Source organism: Heptranchias perlo, unplaced genomic scaffold (assembly GCF_035084215.1).
Source record: "Heptranchias perlo isolate sHepPer1 unplaced genomic scaffold, sHepPer1.hap1 HAP1_SCAFFOLD_254, whole genome shotgun sequence".
In the NCBI taxonomy this organism is placed as follows: Eukaryota; Metazoa; Chordata; class Chondrichthyes; order Hexanchiformes; family Hexanchidae; genus Heptranchias; species Heptranchias perlo.
In genome coordinates, this window is record NW_027139266.1 from 127,993 (window position 1) to 152,318 (window position 24,326).

Sequence of the window (24,326 nt, forward strand, 5' to 3'; positions counted from 1 at the left end):
TAAAATTTTTAGAGGGCTTGACAGGGTAGATGCTGGGATGTTGTTTCCCCTAGCTGGAGAGTCTAGAACTAAATGTTATAATCTCAAGATAGGGGACCGGCCATTTAGTACAGAGATGAGGAATAATTTCTTCACTGAGAGAGTTGTGAACCATTGGAATTCTCTACCCCAGAGGGCTGTGGATGCTGAGCCATTGAATAGATTCAAAACTGAGATAGATTGATTTTGAGACACTCAGGAACTCAAGGGATATGGGGATAGGTCGGGAAAGTGGAGTTGAGGTCGAAGATCAGCGTTATCAAATGGCGGAGCAGGCTCGAGGAGCTGAATGGCCAACTCTTGCTCCTTTCGCTGATGTTGGTCCGCTGGAAAAGCAGAACTTGCCAGCTGTTTTAAAACTTTTAGCCTGAACAGGGACTTGAACCCTGGACCCTCAGATCACTACCTATTTTAAAAGTCTGATGCTCTACCGACTGAGCTATCCAGGCTTGCTATTAGCGTAGTTTCCATCATACAGATTCATGGTGGGACTCTGAATTATTCCTGTCGATGTCGAAGAAGGGGAGAATTCCTTTTTACAATTTTCAGCAACGTGTTGAGGAGAATCCTTGTTTCTGTTGAACATGATGTAAGAAACATGGACAGTGAAATCGTGAGTTTACAATTCTTCTTGTTTGTACAAAATGTCTTGTCATTCGTTAGCAGCAATAAAAAAAAACACTTTACCCAATGGCTCAAAAGCTGAACTTGTTCCACACGGGAGCTGGAAAAGGCCTCTCGACATTTCAGCCGATCAACAATTGAAAGCTGAATAATTTCACCCGTTACACCGTGACACCAGGCAGCAGATTTGCCTCCCGAATTTTCCCTACACGACACTTCAAACCGATGAATCCCTGCTTCACGGAAAGAAGAATTGTGTGTTTGGTTCTTTAGATTTAAAGATGTCGTGCCGGCCGCTTTACCATTTCAGCTCTCGCCAATCGCCCCCTCTCCCTCCTATAAACAAATAAACTCTCACCTGCTATTGCAAGACGGGAGGCCCGAGGAGCCTCAGTGCCCACATGGGGACATGAAGAAGTCGATGTGTTATGGAACCGGTTGTACCTTGAACTCCAGTCAAAATGTTTAGAAGGTTCAACTACTTTAGATGGTGCTGAAACTCACAACCCCAGCATTTCTCGAGTGTATAATTATTGTAGAAATAACGCGCGCTGACCGATTGCTCCACTGGAGCCGCGCACGGTCTGTGTCCCCAGTGCTCCCATCAAACAGCTTCATCCTCGGTCTCTCAATTATCACTTCCTGATCTTTCCCACACAGAAGCCTCCAAACAAGAGGCGATTCGTTAAACATCCGCAGTGACCTTTAAAAGCCGTGGAATCTGAAACAAAACCCCAGACGATAAGAACTTTTAATTATATTATTATTATTAACTTAAGGACAATTATTTTCATGCTACTTTGAGGATTTGGGGAAATTGGGAGCTGAAACTAAGAAACTCTCTCTGGGCTGTCGGTGATTGGAGAGATGGGCGTTATTTCATTTGCAAACCGAGGCTCGGAACTTCCTGATGGAGAAGTGTGAGAGAAGATTGTGGTTAGTGGCAGTTGCCGGGGAGATCGAGAGGAGAGGGAGAAAAGTCAAAGTCACAGCTGTGACAGCTCAAGTGCTCTGCTTATCTGTAATATTTAGACAGTAATGTACAGTACAGGACAAACCAGTTTGGTATCGGTTATCAAAAATACTAAAAGTCCCGGGTTCAAAGGCGGATTTGTGAAGAGGGAACTGATTTAACCGCCAGACCGAAATCACTCCCCATGAATCTGAAGCGTCTTGCGGAAAACGGCAGTGCGAACTGTTCTGTTCGTGTCATGACTTGAAAGACCCTCCAATTACCGACAGTATCTTTGAACGAGTTGTGCAGTAAAACCGCGATTGAAGCCGCTTTGCATTCGTCAAACGTGTTGGTGACGATATTGGGGGTGATCAGGGTCGATTTCAATTATTTGAATTCTCTCCATGTGACCCGAAGATTGACGGCAGAATCGAGTTTTTCCTGTAAGTCCTGAATTGAAGGGAAAGGCGCAACAAGCAGGTCGGAGAAATGAAGAGCAGAAAATGTGGATGAAACTTGCACGACTGAAAATCCCTGTATGTTGGAAGACTCAGTCCCCAGTGGTGGAGAGGATTGGGATTTCAAGCTGTCTCACAGCTCACACACACACCATTGGCTCATTTAATCACCTTCAACAACTCGAATACATCAACACTTAATCTTCTATACACAAGGAAATACAAACCTTTTCTCTGCAACTTGTCCGCATAATTTAACCATTTTAGCCCCGGTATCATTCTGGTGAATCTGCGCTGCACCCCCTCCAAGGCCAATATATCCTCCCTGAGGTGTGGGGCCCAGAACTGAATGCAGGACTCGAAATGTGGTCTCAGCAGAGTTTATATAACTGGAACATAACTTCCACCCCTTTGAATTCCAGCTCCTTGAGATAAAGGCCAACATTCCATTGGCCTTTTGAATTATTTTTTGTAACTGTCCACTGACATTTAGTGATTTTGTTCTTGGACCTGTAAACATCTTTCCTCCTCCACAGTTCCCAGCTTCTCACCAGTTAGAACATATTCTGATCTGTCTTGTTTAGGTCCAAAGTTCACACTTCCCCATATTGAAAGTTTGAACAGACTGGGGCTCTTTTCCATAGGAAAGTGAAGACTGAGGGGTGACCTGATGTGGGACTTTAAGATTATGCAAGGGTTTTCTCGGTCAGATGTAGATAAGGTGTTTGCAATTTTGGCGGTGAGGACTCCAAAACCTTTTTTTATATTCGTTCGTGGAATGTGGTCGTCGCTGGCGAGGCCGGCATTTATTGCCCATCCATAATTGCACTTGAGAAGGTGGTGGTGAGCTGCCTTCTAGAACCGCTGCAGTCCGTGTGGTGAAGGTTCTCCCACAGTGCTGTTCGGAAGGGAGTTCCAGGATTTTGACCCAGCGACGATGAAGGAACGGCGATATATTTCCAAGTCGGAATGGTGTGTGACTTGGAGGGGAACGTGCAGGTGGTGTTGTTCCCATGTGTCTGCTGCTCTTGTCCTTCTAGGTGGTAGAAGTCGCGGGTTTGGGAGGTGCTGTCGAAGAAGCCTTGGCGAGTTGCTGCAGTGCATCCTGTGGATGGTACACACACTGTGCACCGGAGGTGAAGGGAGTGCATCTTTAGGGTGGTGGACGGGATGCCAATAAAGCGGGCTGCTTTTTCCCTGATGGTGTCGAGCTTCTTGAGTGTTGTTGGAACTGCACTCATCCAGGCAAGTGGAGAATATTCCATCACACTCCTGACTTGTGCCTTGTAGATGTCGGAAAGGCTTTGGGGAGTCAGGAGGTGAGTCACTCGCCGCAGAATACCCAGCCTCTGACCTGCTCTTGTAGCCACAGTATTTATATGGCTGGTCCAGTTACGTTTCTGGTCAATGGTGACCCCCAGTATGTTGATGGTGGGGGATTCGGCGATGGTAATGCCGTTGAATGTCAAGGGAGGTGGTTGGACTCTCTCTTGTTGAAGATGGTCATTGCCTGGCACTTATCTGGCGCGAATGTTACTTGCCACTTATGAGCCCAAGCCTGGATGTTGTCCAGGTCTTGCTGCATGCGGGCTCGGACTGCTTCATTATCTGAGGGGTTGCGAATGGAACTGAACACTGTGCAATCATCAGCGAACATCCCCATTTCTGACCTTATGATGGAGGGAAGGTCATTGATGAAGCAGCTGAAGATGATTGGGCCTAGGACACTGCCCTGAGGAACTCCTGCAGCAATGTCCTGGGGCTGAGATGATTGGCCTCCAACAACCACTACCATCTTCCTTTGCGCTAGGTATGACTCCAGCCACTGGAGAGTTTTCCCCCTGACTCCCATTGACTTCAATTTTACTCGGGCTCCTTGGTGCCACACTCGCTCAAATGCTGCCTTGATGTCAAGAGCAGTCACTCTCACCTCACCTCTGGAATTCAGCTCTTTTGTCCATGTTTGGACCAAGGCTGTAATGATGTCTGGAGCCGAGCGGTCCTGGCGGAACCCAAAGTGAGCATCGGTGAGCAGGTTATTGGTGAGTAAGTGCCGCTTGATAGCACTGTCGACGGCACCTTCCATCACTTTGCTGATGATTGAGAGCAGACTGATGGGGCGTTAATTGGCCGGATTGGATTTGTCCTGCTTTTTGTGGACTGGACATACCTGGGCAATTTTCCACATTGTCGGGTGGATGCCAGTGTTGTAGCTGTACTGGAACAGCTTGGCTAGAGGCGCAGCTAGTTCTGGAGCACAAGTCTTCAGCACTACAGCTGGGATAGCCTTTGCTGTATCCAGTGCACTCAGCCGTTTCTTGATATCACGTGGAGTGAATCGAATTGGCTGAAGACTGGCTTCTGTGATGGTGGGGATATCGGGAGGAGGCCGAGATGGATCATCCACTCGGCACTTCTGACTGAAGATGGTTGCAAACGCTTCAGCCTTGTCTTTTGCATTCACGTGCTGGACTCCGCCATCATTGAGGATGGGGACGTGTGCAGAGCCTCCTCCTCCCATTAGTTGTTTAATTGTCCACCACCATTCACGACTGGATGTGGCAGTGACGAACCGGATTCTTTCCCCTCAGTCTGGTTCAGCAAGAACTGATTCGAGTACACCGTAAAGTTCAAACAACTTTAATAGCAGATCTTAGTCTGTAGCTTCAATTCAGATTCCTGAGAGAATCCGAACGATTCTAACAGAATAAGGAGACAAAGACAAAGACAAAGACTCATACCTTTATACAAATCCATAGAGGTTGGAACATCATTAACACAAGAGTCAACACCAATCATAAGCCGGGCACAGGTTACCATGCGGGGTTACATTATTTCCGGCCAATCATAGACAATCCATGTGCTGACCATGTTGCTATTAGACATCAAAGGGGATACTTCCTCACTTTCCAACTTGGAATGTTCTTCCCTGTTCCTTCTGTTCCTTATCTCCCAACCTGGAATGTCTTTCAACTTTGGCTAAGCTCGTTACCTATATTGATCTGCCATAAACATGGAGACATTCAGACCAGTCCTTGACTCACATCAAAGACCTATCATTGATAAGACAATGCAGGCCTGCTGACTAAGCAAACATATGGCCCAGCAGGAGGGCCAGGCCACTTGTATCAATCTCAGTTACTAACTAATTAACCCTTTCTAACCATTTTGCATTCTGCTTCTTTGCCACGTAGGCATTTTAATATTTTACTAAAAACTGACCACATAGGGATTCTCATTCCCCCCTTTTATCATTTAATGATAACCAACCCTTGTTCACTCATCAGTTCTGCCTAAGCAGAGTCTCATACACGAATTTGTTCCATTGCCGCCTTACAGCAGATTTTAACGCAAGCAACGATCAGGCCAAAAGTAAGTATTGCTACAATTAGAATAACTAATCCATGCATCAAGTACGATCCCCATGAGCCACTGAGGAGCCATTCTAACCAACCTTCTCCCAGGGTTTGGTGTAATTTTGTTACGGCTTTCTGTGTATGCTCAACCAGATTAGTTATATTTTCTGAGTTATCTGGTATGTAGGTGCAGCATTCTGATCCAATCAGTGCACACGTTCCGCCTTTTGCGGCTAACAGGTAGTCTAAAGCCATGCGATTCTGCAAGGCCATTGTCCGAATGGCTATCATTTCTGCATTTGTATCCTTCAGTGCCACTGCGGTGTCATTAGCTACTTCTTCTAATACCGAAGCCATCTGCCGAATTTCCTTAATTGTCCTGGCTACCCCATACCCAGGGAACAAAATAGCGAAATATCGCTCCGTTTCTGTAATTTCCCTTTTAGACCTATATTGGTAATGATCCGCTAGGGAAGGCAAGTGATGAACATGGGGTACTACATATCCTAAATAACAGGACCCGATCCAGTTCTGAGGCAACCATGGGTATGCCTTATGGCCGCATATGAAATACGTACCATTATATGCAGTTAGATTTCCCTCTTTAGCCATATATATAAGAGGCTGAGATTCAAGGTGATTCCACAGCAACCCACTGGTTTTATTAAGCGTTGGGGCCCATTGGCCCTGGAACATGCCCTGGGTAGTCAGGTTGACTATGGGCGGTAGCCAATAGTGGGTGGTGCTGCAATCACTATGTCCCATAAAAGGGCCATTATTTGGGGCATTCTTATTCCAACATACCGTCCCGTTTGGTCTAGACGTATTGGTCAAGAGCAAGAACGGGGGCTTATGGGCTTGATTGTAATTAGGCTGGTACCATCCTCTAAACTCATTAAGACTATACCCCGCTGATGCCCATTCTATTGTTTCCGGGGTTCCTATCGCATTTCCCGAATTGTTTCGTCTAATGACCCATTCCGCAGATTCATGGGACATAAAGGGAATCGGCTTTAAAGGGATACCTCCCTTGGAATGGATAGGAATGTGAGAACACACCCAACAGCTAGAGATACCCTGCCGTTTGGCATACACATAACTCATGTACAGGAAGGTGTTAACGTGCAGTTCGCGCTTTTGGAGTTGGAGATCTCTCTTTCGTCTCTGTAGCAGAGAACCCTCTAATCTTGGATAGTTAAAAATCTCTATGGGGGCTAACCCATTACGCTTTCTCCCTTGGTTAAATCTCAGGTACCGATCGTACCTCTGTGTATCTCTCTCTTGTTCACACAACTCAGAGGTCTTTCCCCTTCACGTTTACAAACATAATCATATTTGCACTCAGTCCAATAACAAGGTATTCCTCCATGCGATATTCCAAACTCTATCGAGCGGTGGGGCTGCCTCAGGAGCCCGGCACATCCATCTATCCGGGTGATGTTCCACCTTCCGAATCCGTCTGGGTCATTATCGTTGCATCGAAGTACGTCTCCTTTGCATAAGTGGTGTATGCGCTTAGGCTGGTCCCGTCGACATGTTCTCTCTTTGGTTACTCCCAGGGTCAGCAAGAGTTCAAGGCAGAAGATCCAAGGGAAGACTTTCATAACTGGTCACGATACCTATATAGGGAAGATTTCTTAGAAGAAAAGAAAAGTTAGCATTTTAAGTTTGAGACGTGGAACTGATAGTTTTACAGTGGTGGAGGTGAACCCAAGCACTCTTCCCCTCTACCTTCACAGCGGTAGGGGTGGTGAGTAGAACCTGATAGGGCCCCTCCCAACGAGGTTCCAGTCCTTTCCTTGCCCAATTCCTGATTAACACGTACGTTCCCGGTTCAATTTTAGATGGACTGGCGATAGGAGGAAGTTCGATGTAGGCAGCTCGTACCCGAGAGTGGAGGCTTCTCAATGCCTTAGTTAATGACAAAATATAGTTAGTTATTTCTGTCGTCATATGGTGAAAGTGGACAGTTTTCGGAACGTTTTGATTCCACGGGGTCTTGAGGGGTCTCCCGTATATAATTTCAGCAGGACTTAACCGTGCTACCCCAACCGGAGTAGTACGTATCTGAAATAAGGCTATAGGAAGAAGTTTAAGCCAAGTAGTACCAGTCTCTGCCTGCAGTTTAGCCAGTTTATTTTTCAAAGTCTGATTAGCTCGTTCGACCAACCCAGCGGCCTGTGGCCTGTAGGCACAGTGTAACTGTTGTTTAATGCCCATTTGGGTGCAGAATTCCTTGTTCACCTGACCCACAAAATGAAGGCCGTTATCTGAACTCAATTGATTTGGGATTCCGTATCTAGGGATGATCTCTTTCATCAGAACTTTTACAACAGTGGAGGCTTTGTTATCTGTTGTCGGATAGGCCTCTATCCATTTACTAAATACATCAACAATAACTAGGACATATTTATAACCCTGACATCTTTCCAACTCAATGTAGTCCATCTGGAGGGTCTCAAAGGGACCTTCCGGCAAAGGGGTCTTTCCCCATTCGCAAGGCACTCCCTTCCCAGGGTTGTATTGTTGACAAATGAGACAGCGACTGCTGATGCTCTGAGCTAGGGCTTGCAACCTAGGATGCCACCAAGTGGCCAGCAGCGTACCACTAACAGCTTTGGCACCACAATGAGTTGCAAAGTGTACACATTCAATAACCCATACTGCTAATTTATCTGACATACAGGTCTGCCCCACAGGGGTAACCCATAATTTAGATACACAGTCATAAGTACAACCAAGTTGTTTCCACAATTGTTTATCACAGTCAGGAGCGTCCTCCTGTAATTTAATGACGTCTTGGATGGTTGGCATTGGCTTTTCAGAGGGAGACTTGCTCTGTTTTGAGCTTTTAGTCTGACTCATCATTCTAGGGACAACCACCCTCTGTGTCTGGGACACTTCCTTAGCTTCCTGATCAGCATATCTATTCCCTATATCTACTGGGGTCTGTCCTGTCGTGTGGGCGGGGCATTTTATAACCGAGATCTGTCTTGGTAGCATAAGGGCTTGTAACAAATCTGAAACTAACTTCTGATGGGAAATCTGCGTACCTACAGAAGTCAGAAACCCTCTGTTTTTCCATAACTGTCCAAAGTCGTGAACTACCCCGAAAGCATATCTCGAATCTGTATAGACATTAACCCTTTGGTCTTTCCCGAGGACACAAGCTCTTATCAATGCAAACAGCTCCGCTTGCTGGGCAGAATATGTAAACTCAAAAGCAGCAGATTCGACAGTTTTACCGTCCTGGTCCACTATTGCATATCCAGAAAGTTTCTCTCCAAAGGAACCAATAGAGGCACTCCCATCCACGTACATAGTTATGTCCGGATCTTTTATTGGGACATCAGATAGATCATCTCTGACAGAAGTGTCTTCCTTAAGTAAAGATAAACAATCATGTCCTGGATCAGTCTGTTCCATGGGTGGTTCTGTGAGAAAACATGCTGGGTTGATAGTAGTACAATGTTTAAATCGCAGTCTAGGATTATTAAGCAGATATATCTCATACTTATTCTGTCGAGCCATGGTAAGATGTTGAGTCTGCAGCTGTCCTAATAATGCAGTTACCGAGTGTGAACTGTATACAGTGATGTCCTGTTGTAAAGTCAGATTAGCCGCCGACTGTAGGCTATTGTAAATGGCCGTTAAAATCTGAGTACAAACTGGATGTCCTAGTGCTACTGGATCTAACTTCGAAGAGTAGTACGCCACCGGTCCATGCTTGTCGCCATGTTTTTGAGTCAAAACAGCAGTCGAGCAATCAGCGAGGATAGTACAGTACAACTGAAATGGTCTGTCATACAAGGGTCTCCCCAATGCGGGTGCTTGTGACAAAGCTTCCTTTAATCTCTCAAATGCTCCCAAGGCATCAGAATCTAGTTGAAATTCACCCTCTATGCTGGTGTATGGCGTTAATAATTTAGTGTCCAAAGCAATGTTAGGGATCCACTGTCTGCAATAGTTTACCATTCCCATCCACTGCCGTACCTCCTTTGCAGTGCGAGGTACAGGGAATTGACAGATTGGTTCAATCCTGCTTCTTTCTAGGCTCCGCTCAGTTGCTGAGAGCATAACTCCAAGAAACTTAACCCTCTGTTGGCCCACCAGTACTTTCGACTGGGATACTATGTACCCTAGCGAGGATAAGTGATTTAGCAATTGGGCAGTGTCTTTTCGGTTACTCTGCTCATCAGGGCTGGCTATCAACAGATCATCCACATACTGGACTAGCGCAGACCCTTATTTCAAAGTCAATGTCTGTAATTGTTCCTGTAAGCATCTAGAAAATAATGTTGGGGAGTTAACAAAGCCTTGTGGCAGTCGGGTCCAAGTATATTGCTGTCCCTTGTAAGTGAAGGCAAAAAGGTACTGACTTGATGGGTCTAGCGGTAAGGCGAAAAAGGCGTGTTGAAGATCGACTACTGCAAAGACTTTGGCTGTTGCAGGAACTTGAGCCAGAATATGAGCTGGATTGGGCACTAGAGCGTGCAGTGGCTGTACAATGGCATTGATTGATCGCAAATCCTGTACTAATCTGTACTGGTCTGGCTTGCCTGGCTTTGGAACTGCCAGTATCGGCGTGTTACACGGGGACTGACATTTAATCAAAATCCCTTGTTTTAACAACCCAGCGATCAATTTGTCAATGCTTGGTATCGCCTGTTGCTTTAGTGGATATTGTCGAATAGAGGGTAATACAACATTTTCCTGCAGGGCAATATGAATAGGAATCATTTTAACGCATCCTACCTGTGTGGGATCCTCCGCCCACACTTGCGGATTAACATATTCTGGTTTTTCATTGCCCACATGGTGGCGCAATTGTGCCCTGTTAACCCTTGGTGTCTGGTAAAACAGAATAGTCCGGCCGCATGACAGGGTCTGTTTCTGTCGATTATTTGAATCAGCTTGTTCGACTGTCTGTTTTATCATGGGTCCTAAATCTTTCGCATGGTACGGGTAATTCACCTCCCAGGTGATATGTGGGGCTCCCTTTATTTCAAAGGGTCCTGGGTCCCATCCTATTGTTTTTGCAGCACCCCGAGTGATGTAACCTGTAACAGGTGCTTCCTTCCACAACTCTGAGGGGATCTCAACATACTCTGCTCTCCCTTCTGGTCCTTTAACCACAGCCCGGCGAATAACCTCCCATTCCGTTACTATATAGCTTCGGTAAAAGTCCTCCAATTCCTTATTTCTCCCACTCATATCGTAGGCCAAGGTTACATGAAGGGAACCCTCATCTTCGAAGTCTAGAGACCACCATTGTGGGGTGATGGAAACATAACACTGCATTTTGGGAGCCCATGGTTTCACAATCAGTCCTTCGTCCCCGCATTCAATGCTCAGGCGGAATGCACACAGCAAGTCTCGAGCCATGAGCTTACAGTCTAGTCCACTTGTAATTACAAATTGGTGTTTCACTGACTCATTTCCAAATTGTACTTCCACTGGTTCAGATATCGGGTATTGGCTGACTTGTCCCTGAAAACCAGACAGACTCTGTTTTTCCCCGGACTCAGGGAGATTGAGCTCTGATCGGACAGATGACATGGTTGCTCCGGTGTCTACCAAGAATGTATGTGGGTTTCCTTTAATCATCAGTGACAAAACGGGCTCCTGCTCTGACTGGATCCCGTTTACCACAAGGTTAGCTAGTCAATACTGGGGGAACGGATTGTTTTGGGAAAAGTCCGTATATCTTCCTCGTCCTCGATTCCCTTGCCAACCTCCTCTTCGCTGCCCTTGCATATGGCCCCCTCTTCCCTGTCTACGGGAGGGACATTCCTTGCTCCAGTGGCCTAGCTGACCACAATTGAAACAGGCATCTGACCCTGTTTGTCTCCCTCCTCCTCTTTTCCCTTCAAAATTACGTCTCGGAGGAACGTAGGGTGGGCCATAGTTAGGGGCGGTTGGTCCGTTAGGGTGTGTATCGTACCCATACCCTTCTCCGTTAACCCATCCTGGAACACAATACTGAGGCTCCATCTGATATCCTGTTCTGTCTGAGGTGCGTTTCGGCCCTTCCTTTTTCACCACATACTCGGTTTTAACTCTAACTTGGGCCTGACCTTCCTGGTTCTTATTATCCATCCAGTAGTATTTTACTGCCCTATTCATCTGGCTGGAAGTATTCTCTGACCAGTCCATATTATTAGTCCTAATTGCTTGAGAAACCGGAATCGGTAGGCAGTTCAGTAGCATAGCGCAGTACTGTGGTGAGTCTCTTCCCTCACGGTACGCTGTGTCTCCTGATTGATTCCGGTATACTTCCGAGAATCTTTCCAAATATTCATCTGCTCCTTCTCCCTTTTTAGGCCTGGTGTCTAAGATCTTAGTTATGTCAATTGGTTTTTGTAGAGTAGCACTAAGGGCACCCAAAAGACGCTCCTGGCGCTCAACATCATTGTTTGGTATCTGTGCTACCAATGCGACATGAGTCCGGACATTCAATTGGTCCAGGAATTTGGTATGTTCAGCATGGGTTAAAACTTGCTGTATTAGCGACCATAAGTCCCTTGATTCTGCATTATAGACAGAAACGGTAGTCTTAAGGAATTCTATAAATGCGGTAGGTGACTTTCTCCTATCCGGCACCCCGGTTAGAATGGCCATTATCTCGTTAGGTTTCCATGGACAGTACACATCTATCGTTCGGGAGTTGCCGGCTACTCCAACATTGGCTGGGTTTGGGTCAAAAGTAGGATTAGGCATCGGCCTCATTGGTAACTGACGAGGGGTCGGCTCATCCCTAGCTAGTGTCTCAGTAGTACGTTCTAAGTTTAGTGATGGCAAGTCGTCTCCTGACTCTTCAGTTTCTGCGTCTCGAAGTCCCTGACTGTCCAATCTCTGATCTCTCTGCTGACTTAAACTAAGTGGGCTGACTGAGAATTTAAATGTTGGAGCCAATAATTCCCTAGTTTTACTTCTAGTACGGGAAGCAACCGGGGAGACAGTTTGAGGCATTATCACAGGGGTTTGAACAGTCTGTACCGTAGGCACTGAAGAATAGATATTACTGTACTCAGGAGGGGCACTAGGACCCTGGGGAGCTACACGGGACCTACAATTCCACTCATCCAAATCATCATCGTCTCCCCCAGCCAAGGCAAGGCCAATCATTGGATTACATAATCCACTTTTCTCAACCAGTTTGGGCTCGCCCGAAGTCTTTTCAGACCTCTTTTTAGAGCACTTTTCATGAGCACATTCTCCTTTTAGGACCTCTACGGACTTGACCACCCCTCCTTCAGTGAGTCCTATCCCTAACTTCAACGCATTATCCTGCCAACTTGCTAATAACGAAGCTTCTTTTAGTTCTTGACAGTACTGTCTCCATAAAGCAATTAAATCTTTGGTTACTTTATTTCCGTTATTTTTCCAAATTAATTCCTGTGCTTTTATGGCAGTATCTAGGTCTTTAATTCCTCCCAATGGCCATTGGCCATTCCCCAGTTTTTTATTCAACCCGCCTGACAATTGTCTAAATTGTTTTGCCTTGTCCGGATATTTTTCACACAAAGTCTGTAAGGCACTCCCTGGTGCTGCAGAGGTATCCAGACAACTACCCATTCTATGTCCCGTTTTCCTTTACTCTTAGTCAATTAATTAATACAACCGTATTTGAACAGAATTCAAAGATGGACCTGACTCCTTGTGCCTCACAATCCCAAGTGCCTTTGGTCTCTACGCCCACTTCAGGGTCCTGACCTTCGCGTGGGGGATCTCCCCTCTTAACAACCGGTCGAAGGCTGCGCGTTGAGACAGGCACTTCCTCCCTTAGTCGATCAGCACAAGCAATCAGTTCCTGTTTATACCCACTCACCAGGAACTCGAACTCTAACTCTCAGTGATAATTTTAATCACTGACTCAAGATTCTGGTTTATACCCAATCACCAAGAACTCGAACTCTAACTCTCAGTGATAATTTTAATCACTGACTCAAGATTCTGGTTTATAACCAATCACCAGGAACTCGAACTCTAACTCTCAGTGATAATTTTAATCACTGACTCAAGATTCTGGTTTATAACCAATCACCAAGAACTCGAACTCTAACTCTCAGTGATAATCTTAATCACTGACCCGAAGTTCTAGTTCGATCACTGACCTACCGCTTACAAGTTATTCCCTCAGTCCCTGTACTGACCCTCAGTGATATTCAACAATTGACCTCTTTCTGCTATTTCTGTGTATTCGCCAGACTGACCTGAATCTCGTAAGGACGCCACACGAGTGTTAGCGATTGGACGATTCGTCGTCAGACTTAACAGATTTAGGAAAGCCGATATAGTAAAGAAAAGTTTACTCACACGGGGCGCGCCCTTCCCGTCCTCTGTGTCCAAGACAAACCGCCTCTTACTCCGCGAACTCTCGGTGAACGACCGTTGAAATCCCCGTAAGGGCCACCAAATGACGAACCGGATTCTTTCCCCTCAGTCTGGTTCAGCAAGAACTGATTCGAGTACACCGTAAAGTTCAAACAACTTTAATAGCAGATCTTAGTCTGTAGCTTCAATTCAGATTCCTGAGAGAATCCGAACGATTCTAACAGAATAAGGAGACAAAGACAAAGACAAAGACTCATACCTTTATACAAATCCATAGAGGTTGGAACATCATTAACACAAGAGTCAACACCAATCATAAGCCGGGCACAGGCTGCCATGCGGGGTTACATTATTTCCGGCCAATCATAGACAATCCATGTGCTGACCATGTTGCTATTAGACATCAAAGGGGATACTTCCTCACTTTCCAACTTGGAATGTTCTTCCCTGTTCCTTCTGTTCCTTATCTCCCAACCTGGAATGTCTTTCAACTTTGGCTAAGCTCGTTACCTATATTGATCTGCCATAAACATGGAGACATTCAGACCAGTCCTTGACTCACATCAAAGACCTATCATTGATAAGGCAATGCAGGCCTGCTGACTAAGCAAACATATGGCCCAGCAGGAGGGCCAGGCCACTTGTATCAATCTCAGTTACTAACTAATTAACCCTTTCTAACCATTTTGCATTCTGCTTCTTTGCCACGTAGGCATTTTAATATTTTACTAAAAACTGACCACGGAGGGATTCTCAACCAGAGCCTCATATAACTGGAGCATAACTTCCTCCCTTTGTATTCCAGCCCCCTTCAGATAAAGGCCAATATTCCATCAGCCTTAGAAATTATTTTCTGTGCCTGCCCATTAGTTTTTAGTGATTTCTGTACATGGGCCCCGAAATCTTTCTGCTCTCTCTGGAGGAGACAATTCTAAAAGGGGTACAGGAACAGAGAGATCTGGGGGTACATGTGCACAAATCGTTGAAGGTGGCAGGGCAGGTTGAGAAAGTGGTTAAAAAAGCCTACGGGATCCTGGGTTTTATAAATAGAGGCATAGAGTACAAAAGCAAGGAAGTCATGACGAACCTTTATAAAACACTGGTTCGACCACAACTGGAGTATTGTGTCCAGTTCTGGGCATCGCACTTTCGGAAATATGTGAAGGCCTTAGAGAGGGTGCAGAAGAGATTTACTAGAATGATTCCAGGGATGAGGGACTTTAGTTACATGGATAGACTGGAGAAGCTGGGGTTGTTCTCCTTGGAACAGAGACGGTTGCGAGAAGATTTGATCGAGGTATTCAAAATCATGAAGGGTCTAGACAGAGTAGATAGAGAAGAACTGTTCCCATTGGCAGAAGGGTCAAGAAACAAAGGGCGTAGATTTAAGGTGAGAAACCACCCAGCCTTACCCCACTTTCCAGCACTTGGTCCGTAGCCCTGGAGGTTCCGGCACTTCAGGTGCACATCCAGGTACTTTTTAAATGAGTTGAGGGTTTCTGCCTCTCCCACCCTCTCAGGCAGTGAGTTCAAGACCCCCACCACCCTCTGGGTGAAATAATTCTAAATTGATGGAGTGGGGTGAAAGTGCGGGGAGTCCAGCCCAAGGATTGCCTCACAGGTGAATAGCGGATATATTTATTCATTCTCGGGATGTGGGCGTCGTTGGCAAGGCCGCCATTTATTGCCCGTCCCTCGTTGCCCTGAGAAGGTGGTGGTGAGCCCTCGTCTTGAACTTCAGAGGGCAATTAAACGTCAACCACGTTGGTGTGGGACTGGAGTCACATCTAGGCCCAGACCGGGTAAGGACGGCAGATTTCCTTCCCTAAAGGACATTAGTGAACCAGTTGGGTTTTTACAATCTGACAGTTTCACGGTCACTGTTACTGAGACCAGCTCTTTATTTTCAACTGGTTTATAAACTGAATTCAATTTCTCAAATGGACATAGGGGGATTTGAACTCTCGTTCTCCTGGATCAATAATCCAGGCCTCTGGATCAATAGTCCAGAGACATAACCATGGTGCTACCGTACCCTCAGTAACCTCAATCTTTCTGCAGCACTTTATTCCTCTGTGTCTTACGCTGTGTGTGAAAATGGACGCCTGACTTTCCATCTCACTCCCAACTACCCCTTGTCCAAGGCCTGGTCCCTGATGGTTTCATTGCTGATTCCCTGAATCCCCGTGAGTTAACGCCAGGATACAAGGAAGTTGCTCGATCCCAAACTGGACCCATTGTCACTTCTGAGGCTGCCTGATATTCTCATTCCCTGCGACCAACAGATTTGAATGTTGCACCGTGTGTCGGGGATCGGACAATGTCGGCCTTTAAAATGTGGGAGCTTGTTGTGTTCGTCAGAGGATAGTCACAGAATGAGAACAATAGACTCTTCATATCAGAGGCACAGATAAGATCTCCCAAAGGGCACAGATGCACATTTCACAACACATGCAAACAAGAGGGAGGAGAGAGAGAGAGAGCTGGGAGAGTGTTTGTGTAACCAGGACACGGGACATTGTGAGGCCCCTGCCCAGATGTCAATGTCCCAGACACTGACTGCTGCTCACCCACTAACATTGGGACAGTAAAGGGACTGCGATGGTCCCTGGATTTAAATTTAAAGTCAAGCATCACCGAGGGTGTGTTTATCGAAAGATTAGTGTAATCTGTACACCTGAGGGAGTGACCGATAGACCATTGCCCAGTACTGACATAGAATCATCGAATCTTACAGGGCAGAAGGAGGCTGTTCGGCCCGTCGTGCCTGTGCTGGCTCTTTGAACTATCTGTCCAATTTGGTCCCACACCCCAGCTTTTACCCCATAACCCTGCAAATTAGCCCCCTTCAAGTCCATGTCCAATTGCCTTTTGACGGTCCCGATGGAACCTGCTTCCACCCCCCGCTTTCATGGAGTGCGTTCCAGATCATGACAACTCCCGGTGTGAAAACATTTCTCCTCATTTCCCCTCTCGATCTTTTGCCGATTATTTTAAATCGATGACCTCCGGTTACCGACCCACTTGCCAGAGGAAACGGTTTCTCCCTATTTGCTCTGTCCAAACCCCCTCATGATTTTGAACACCTCGATCAGGTCTCCCCTTAACCTTCTCTGCTCTGAGGAGAACAATCCCAGCGTCTCCCATCTCTCCACATAACTGAAATCCCTCATCGTATTCCTGATATGGGAGAGATTTATCCTGGGAATATTCTCTCCCTAACACTCAATGCCCATTAATGTCACTTTCGGGAATGAAACCTGCCGTCCTTAGCCGGTCTGGGCCTATATGTGACGCCAATCCCACACCAACATGGCCGCCTCTTAACTGCCTTCTGAAGTCGCCACTCAGTTGTCTCAATCCGCCACCAGCTGATCAAGAGGAGGGCCCATCATCACCTTCTCAGGGCAACTAGGGACGGGCAATAAATGCCGGTCTTGCCAGCAATGCCCACATCCCGAGAATGAATAAATATATCCTTTATTCACCTGTAATGCAGTCCTTGGGCTGGACTCCCCGCACTTTCACCTCACTCCTTCAATTTAGAATCATTTCAATCCCCAGTGCACTGACTGTCTGACAGGGGATTGTAGGCAGAGAGAAATCCCACCCATATCAGAGAGAAATCCCACCCACATCAGAGAGAAATCCCACCCGCATCAGAGAGAAATCCCACCCGCATCAGGGAGAAATCCCACTCACATCAGAGAGAAATCCCACCCATATCAGGGAGAAATCCCACCCATATCAGAGAGAAATCCCACCCACATCAGGGAGAAATCCCACCCACATCAGGGAGAAATCCCACTCACATCAGAGAGAAATCCCACCCACATCAGAGAGAAATCCCACCCACATCAGAGAGAAATCCCACTCATATCAGGGAGAAATCCCACCCTTATCAGGGAGAAATCCCACCCATATCAGAGAGAAATCCCACCCATATCAGAGAGAAATCCCATCCCATATCAGAGAGAAATCCCACCCATTTCGGTGACCTGTCAGTATTGGGGCAATGGTCTATCAGTAACTCCCTCAGGTGTACAGATTACACTAATCCTTCGATAAACACACCCTCGGTGATGTTTGACTTTAAATTTAAATACAGAGATGATCGCAGTCCCTTCACTGTCCCAATGTTAGTGGGTGAGCAGCAGTCAGTGTCTGGGACATTGACATCTGGTCAGGGGCCTCACAATGTCCCGTGTCCTGGTTACTCAAACACTCTCCCAGCTCTCTCTCTCTCTCTCTCCCTCTCTCCTCTCTTTTGTTTGCATGTGTTGCGAAATGTGCATCTGTGGCCTTTGGGAGACCTTATCTGTGCCTCTGATATGAAAAGACTCTTGTTCTCATTCTGTGACCATCTTCTGAGAAACACAACAAGCTCCACTTTTTACAGGCCGACATTGTCCCACCTCCGATGTGCTGAACAGAACAAAGATGGACGTCCTCCCGTTTGCCTCCCTGGATCATTCTGCCCTTTTCTCTGTCCCAACAATCCCCTCTGGACATCACCCCAATACTGACCCATTACTGATATGGGAGGGATTTATCCTGTGAATATTCTCCCTCTAACACTCAGTACCACTAAAACTCCAATATACACAGCCCATTCCCCAATACTGACCCATTACTGACCATAACTTGCTCAGACCCTCCCCCCAGTTCCAATCTCCCCCCACCCTTGATGCTGGGCAGCTGAAGACAATTTTTTTTCAGCCCCAAAGCCCAGCTGGTTACAAAGGGCCCAGGAGAGATATTTACTTGTTTGTTTATCTCAGGTCCATTTCACTCAAAGTCTTTAATTTGCATGGATTATGCCATATTATAGATCACCATTAATAGATAATGTTTCAGCCAACCAGCACTGGCCTCAGTCACACATGACTCCGATGTGATAGGTGGCAGTGGATGAGCTGTCACGAAGTCTGACACCGTTCACAGCAGGTCGTACCTGAGACTGAGGAGGGTGCAGGTGCACTGAACTCACTCCATCTCACACAGCGACACCTCCTTCGGACACTCTGGTGAGCAGTCAGGTATGAATGGACTTTTAGAACATACTCAGAAGTTTGTGAGTTACAAAGTATGGAGTCAGGGGTGTGCAGCTTGTCCTGTCCCAATACAGGGCTCAGTAATGACCTGTGTGTGAATATCAGAAGGGGGTCTATAAAGGGAGACTAGAGAGGGACCTGGAGGAGAGAGACGGCAGGTCAGGACCACATGTGGTTTAATCATTGTGGATTTGGAGATTGAAGAGAGAAACAGGGAAAGATTGGAGTCAAGGAATTGGTGTTTATCGAGGACATGGAAGGAGGTGGAGCTCACCTCTGTCTGTAGATTCCCAGTGAGGGAGAGAGGTAGATCTCACCTCTGTGTGTAGGGTCCGAGTGAGGGAGAGAGGTAGATCTCACCTCTGTCTGTAGGGTCCCAGTGAGGGAGAGAGGTCGAGCTCACCTCTGTCTGTAGGGTCCCAGTGAGGGAGAGAGGTAGATCTCACCTCTGTAGGGTTCCAGTGAGGGAGACAGGTAGATCTCACCTCTGTAGGGTTCCAGTGAGGGAGAGAGGTAGATCTCAACTCTGTAGGGTTCCAATGAGGGAGAGAGGGAGATCTCACCTCTGTAGGGTCCCAGTGAGGGAGAGAGGTAGATCTCACCTCTGTCTGTTGGGTCCCAGTGAGGGAGAGAGGCAGATCTCACCTCTCTTTGGGGTCCCAGTGGGGGAGAGAGGTAGATCTCACCTCTGTCTGTAGGGTCCCAGCGAGGGAGAGAGGTGGATCTCACCTCTGTCTGTACGGTCCCAGTGAGGGAGAGAGGGAGATCTCGCCCACTACAGATAGATATACCTACTGATTTAAAGTTCCTATTTCAAGTTCCCTCTGATTCCCCTATCCCTTTAACGCTCTCCAATACTAATTCCATGTTTTTCTTTCCAGAATATCAGCCAGTGAGATGAGGACTCTGTTGCTGATTCTGGGTTACCTGAGTGAGTAATTTTCATTGTAGACAAAGTTCACTCTTTGTACAACAAGAACAAGTTGTGTTTATTTAACCTCCTCACGTAGAAAAACTTCCCAAGGTGCTTCACAGAGATCGGATCAAAGAAATGGATGACGTGACAGAGAAGGATATGTTTGGAGGGGTGACCAAAAGCTTGGTCCAAGAGTGTGTTTTAAGGAGGGTTTGAAAGGAGGAGAGGGAGGTGGAGAGGGGGAGAGGCTCAGGGAAGGAGTTCCAGAACTTGAGGTCTTGGTGGTTAAAGGCACGGCCGCCAATGGTGGGGTGAAGGGAGTCGGGGGGAGATGTACAAGAGGCTGGAGTCAGAGGAACAGAGAGAGTTGGATTGTACTGCTGGAGGAGGTTTAAAGATCGGGAGGGGTGAGGACATGAAAGGATTTGAACAGCAGGATGAAAATTGTACATCAGAGGCGTTTGCGGACTGGGAACCAGTGTAGGTCAGCGAGCACAGGGGGTGATGGGTGAACGGGACTTGGTGCGAGTTAGGAGACGGGCAGCAGAGTTTTGGATGAGCTCAAGTTTATGGAGGATGGAAGATGGGAGACCGGCCAGGAGAGGATTGGAATAGTCGAGTCTGGACTGAGGGTCGGTGTGGTCAACCGTGTGAAAGGCTGCAGACAGGTGGAGAAGGAGGAGGAGGGAGAGTTCACCACGGTCACAGTCACACAGGATGTTATTTGGGATTTTGATTGGGGCCGTTTCAGGGTTGTGTCAGGGGCAGAAACCTGATTGGAGAGATTCAAACATGGAGTTTATATTTAAATTCCTCAATTTCTATTCTTTATACTTTTAATGATGAGTTTGATTTAAAATTTGTGCCTTTGTAATCGGTATTAAATATTTACATTATTGATTTCTATGATTTATTCTCCTCTTTCTTGGACTCTGGGTTTCACCTGAAGAGAATTGAGAAAGTTTTCTATCTTTAAGATGTCCTGAAATCCTTGTTCTTTATTTGCACAAATAGACTGAGAATACTGTAAATATTATAATTATATTTACACATTTCTCTCCAATATTTAGCTCAATGTATTTGGTTTTAATTTAATTCCTATCTTTATATATCGGTGTGTTTAAATTATCATTTACATTTATATCTTTGTTTCTATTTCCCATCGTCATTTATTGGTTATTTTTACATTCGGATCTTATATTTCTCTTCATTTATATTTGATATCAATATTCTCAGTATTTATAGAGTATATTTATCATAGGATTTGTATAAAATATTATTAAAATACTATTTATATTCAGCCTCCAATTTATTTATAGATTCAGTGTTGATATATTCAATATTTATCTAATTTTATATTTTTATCAATGAAGAACAGACAACAGAAAGTTATTCCTCATCTAATTTCACCTGGAGACTGAGATTATAGAATCATTAAAATCATACAGCACAGGAGGAGGCCATTCGGTCCATCGTGCCTGTGTTGACTCTTTGAAGGAGCTGTACAATTCGTCCCACTCCACTGCTCTTTTCCCCATCGCTCTGCAAAATTTTCCCCTTCAAATATTTATCCAATTCCCTTTAGAAAGTTATTATTGAATCTGCTCCCACCGCCCTTTCAGGCAGTAAATTCCAGATCAGAACAACTCGCTGTGTAAAATAATTTCTCCTCATCTCTCCCTCTGGTTCTTTTGAAATTATCTCAAATCTGTGTCCTCTGGTCACCGACCCTCCAACCACTGGGAACGGTTTCTGCCCAAATAATCTATCAAAACCCCTCATAATTATGAACCCCTCTCAAATCTCCCCTTAACCTTCTCTGCTCCAAGGAGAACAATCCCAGCTTCTCCAGTCTCTCCATATTAACTGAAGACTCCCATCCCTGGAACCATTCTGGTAAATCTCCTCCGCACCCTCTCCATGCCTTCACATCCTTATGAAAGTGCGGTGCCCAGAATTGGACACAATACTCCAGCTGGGGTCGAACCAGTGTTTTATCAAGGTTCAACATAACTTCCTTGCTTTTGTACTCTATGCCACGATTAATAAAGTCCAGGATCCAGAATGCCTTTTTACCAGCCTTCTCATCCTGTCCTGCCACCTTCGGAGACTTGTGGACACATACCCCGAGGTCTCCATGTTCCTGCAGCTATATTAAAATTGATAAGATGTTGAGGGACACTGGATGGTCAGTGAGAGATATCATGGGGTATCTCAGTCCCCAGGTGAACAATGAGTGTAGATGATGAGAGACACTCGATGGTCAGTGGGAGATATCATGGGTTATCTCAGTCCCGAGGTGCACACCGAGTGCAGACGGTGAGGGACACTCAATGGTCAGTGAGAGATATCATGGGTTATCTCAGTCCCCAGGTGCACACTGAGTGCAGATGGTGAGGGACACTCGATGGTCAGTGAGAGATATCATGGGGTATCTCAGTCCGCAGTTGAACACTGAGTGTCGATGGTGAGAGACACTCGATGGTCAGTGAGAGGTATCATGGGGTATCTCAGACCCCAGGTGAACAGAGAATGTTGATGGTGAGGGACACTCGATGGTCAGTGAGATAGATCATGGGGTATCTCAGTCACCCGGTGCACACTGAGTGTAGATGGTCAGGGACACTCTATTGTCAGTGTCAGATATCATGGGGAATCTCAGACCCCAGGTGCACACTGAGTGTAGATGGTGAGGGACACTCGATGGTCAGTGAGAGATATCATGGGGTATCTCAGTCCCCAGGTGAACACTGAGTGTAGATGGTGAGAGACACTCGATGGTCAGTGAGCGATATCATGGTGTATCTCAGTCCCCAGGTGCACACTGAGTGCAGATGGTGAGGGAGATTCGATGGTCAGTGAGTGAGATCAAGGGGTATCTCAGTCCCCAGGTGAACACTGAGTGTCGATGGTGAGGGACACTCGATGGTCAGTGAGAGATAACATGGGGCATCTCAGACACTAGGTGAACACTGAGTGCAGATGGTGAGGGACACTCGATGGTCAGTGAGAGAGATCAAGGGGTACCTCAGTCCCCAGGTGAACACTGAGTGTCGATGGTGAGAGACACTCAATGGTCAGTGAGAGATATCATCGGGTATCTCAGTCCCCATGTGAACTCTGAGTGATGTTTGTGAGGGACACTCGATGGTCAGTGAGTGATATCGCCGGGTATCTCTGACTCCATGTGGACACTGTGTGGAGATGGTGAGGGACACTCGAAGGTCAGTGAGAGATATCATGGTGTATCTCGGTCCCCAGGTGAACACTGAATGCAGATGATGAGGGACACTCGATGGTCGGTGACAGATATAATTGGGTATCTCAGTCCCCCGGTGAAAACTGAGTGTAGATGGTGAGGGAAACTCGATGGTCAGTGAGAGATATCTTGGGGTACCTCAGTCCCGAGGTGAAAACAGAGTGCAGATTGTGAGGGACACTCGATTGTCAGTGATAGAGATCATGGGGTATCTCTGTCCCCAGGTGAACACTGAGTGTAGATGGTGAGGGACACTCGATGGTCAGTGAGAGATATCATGCGGTGCATCAGTCCCCATTTGAACACTGAATGTAGATGGTGAGGGACACTCGATGGTCGCTGACAGATATAATTGGGTATCTCGGTCCCCAGGTGAACACTGAGTGTGGATGTTGAAGGAAAATCGATGGTCAGTGAAAGATATCATTGGGTATCTGAATCCTCAGGTGAACACAGAGTGTGGATGGTGAGGGACACTCAATGGTCAGTGAGAGATATCATGGGGTATCTCAGTCCCCAGGTGAAAACCGAGTGCAGATTGTGAGGGACACTCGATGGTCAGTGAGAGAGATCAAGGGGTATCTCAGTACACAGGTGAACACTGAGTGGAGATGGTGAGGGCCATTCGATGGTCAGTGAGAGATATCATGGGGTATCTCAGTACACAGGTGAACACTGAGTGTCGATGGTGAGAGACGCTCGATGGTCAGTGAGAGATATCATTGGGTATCTCAGTCCCCAGGTGAACACTGAGTGTGGATGGTGAGGGACACTCAAAGGTCAGTGAGAGATATCATGGGGTATCTCAGTCCCCAGGTGAACACTGAGTGTAGATGGTGAGGGACACTCGATGGTCAGTGAGAGATATCATGGGGTATCTCAGTCCCCAGGTGAACACTGAGTGCAGATGGTGAGGGACACTCGATGGTCAGTGAGAGATATTATGGGGTATCTCAGTCCCCAGGTGAACACTGAGTGCAGATGGTGAGGGACACTCGATGGTCAGTGAGATATATCATGGGATATCTCAGTCCCCAGTTGAAAACTGTGTGTAGATGGTGAGGGACACTCGATGGTCAATGAGAGATATCATTGGTTATCTCAGTACACAGGTGAACACTGAGTGTGGATGGTGAGGGACACTCGAAGGTCAGTGAGAGATATCGTGGGGTATCTGAATCCTCAGGTGAACACAGACTGTCGATGTTGAGAGACACTCGATGGTCAGTGAGAGATATCTTGGGGCATATCGGTCCTCCGGGACCACTGAGTGTAGATGTTGAGGGACACTCGATTGTCAGTGAGAGATATCATGGTGTATCTCGGTC

The 24,326-nt window shown here is 46.5% G+C and overlaps 1 non-coding gene across 1 annotated transcript; it reads right to left on the reverse strand.

Moving 5' to 3' along the window:
- Positions 1-403: 403 nt before the first annotated feature.
- Positions 404-488, reverse strand: trnak-uuu (transfer RNA lysine (anticodon UUU)). The gene is given in 2 exon segments: positions 404-439; positions 452-488. It is a non-coding gene; the product is annotated as a tRNA-Lys (tRNA).
- Between the last annotated feature and the right edge of the window lie 23,838 nt (positions 489-24,326).